At 28.4% G+C, this 1,774-nt stretch overlaps 1 non-coding gene across 1 annotated transcript; it reads left to right on the top strand.

The window, feature by feature from the left end:
* Positions 1–704: 704 nt before the first annotated feature.
* Positions 705–777, top strand: TRNAR-UCG (transfer RNA arginine (anticodon UCG)). The gene has a single exon. It is a non-coding gene; the product is annotated as a tRNA-Arg (tRNA).
* The last annotated feature ends 997 nt before the right edge of the window (positions 778–1,774 follow it).

Here is a 1,774-nt window from a genome sequence, read left to right as displayed (position 1 = left end):
GAAGATTGAGGATTCGAGTCCCTTCGTGGTCATTGGATTCAATGTTATTTGTTTATACTGTATTTTTTTCATTAAGATTAAATATTTTGTAAGGAATATAATAATGAAATCAGAACAAACACAGCTCAAAGTAAAATATCTCAAAACCTTTGTTCTTTAAACTATCTAGCAAACTTTGTAGATTGCACAGCAGTCAATGTATCTTTAAGTTGATTTAAGGTTTCTCAAAATTTTAGGCTTGGGTATTGTGGAATACTAAACATTATTATTTTCTTTCAGAATCAATAACTAAAATTATTGTTGGATCAAAGTTTGACATCTAAGTGTATATATTTTTAGATAAAGATAACATCTTAAGTTTGGATTATAATAATGAAATCAGATCAAACATGATTCAAAGTGAAGAATCTCTAACCCTTTGGTCTTTAAACTATTCAGTAAACTTTGTAGATTGCACATCAACCATTAAATATATTTCTCAGTTTTTTAAGGTTTCTCAAAATTCTTGAATGGGGTATTGTAGAATTCTAAACAATATTAGTTTTATTCAGAATTAATAATTGAAATTATTGTTGGATAAAAGTTTGTCATCTGAGTGTAAGATTATCCAATACAGTTGTCTCAAAGAAACAAAACAAATATGTTTTTTACTTGAATCTTTATATTACTATACTTTCTTAGGCGTTAATCTTTGGACAGACATTGACCACGTGGCCTAATGGATAAGGCGTCTGACTTCGGATCAGAAGATTGATGGTTCGAGTCCCTTCGTGGTCATTGCATTCAATGTTATTTGTTTATACTGTATTTTTTTCATTAAGATGAAATATTTTGTAAGGAATATAATAATGAAATCAGAACAAACACAGCTCAAAGTAAAATATCTCAAAACCTTTGTTCTTTAAACTATTTAGCAAACTTTGTAGATTGCACAGCAGTCAATGTATCTTTAAGTTGATTTAAGGTTTCTCAAAATTCTAGGCTTGGGTATTGTGGAATACTAAACATTGTTATTTTCTTTCAGAATCAATAACTAAAATTATTGTTGGATCAAAGTTTGACATCTAAGTGTATATATTTTTAGATAAAGATAACATCTTATGTTTGGATTATAATAATGAAATCAGATAAAACATGATTCAAAGTGAAGAATCTCTAACCTTTTGGTCTTTAAACTATTCAGTAAACTTTGTAGAAGGCACATCAACCATTAAATGTATTTCTCAGTTTGTTTAAGGTTTCTCAAACTTCTTGAATGGGGTACTGTAGAATACTAAACAATATTTGTTTTATTCAGAATTAATAATTGAAATTATTGTTGGATTAAAGTTTGTCATCTGAGTGTAAGATTATCCAATACAGTTGTCTCAAAGAAACAAAACAAATATGTTTTTTACTTGAATCTTTATATTACTATACTTTCTTAGGCATTAATCTTTGGACAGACATTGACCACGTGGCCTAATGGATAATGCGTCTGTCTTCAGATCAGAAGATTGAGGATTCGAGTCCCTTCGTGGTCATTGCATTCAATGTTATTTGTTTATACTGTATTTTTTTCATTAAGATTAAATATTTTGTAAGGAATATAATAATGAAATCAGAACAAACACAACTCAAAGTAAAATAGCTCAAAGTAAAATATCTCAAAACCTTTGTTCTTTAAACTATTTAGCAAACTTTGTAGATTGCACAGCAGTCAATGTTTCTTTAAGTTGATTTAAGGTTTCTCAAAATTCTAGGCTTGGGTATTGTGGAATACTAAACATTGTTA

This window comes from Pseudophryne corroboree, chromosome 8 (assembly GCF_028390025.1).
Source record: "Pseudophryne corroboree isolate aPseCor3 chromosome 8, aPseCor3.hap2, whole genome shotgun sequence".
In the NCBI taxonomy this organism is placed as follows: Eukaryota; Metazoa; Chordata; class Amphibia; order Anura; family Myobatrachidae; genus Pseudophryne; species Pseudophryne corroboree.
This window is presented reverse-complemented; position numbering and strand designations above follow the sequence as displayed.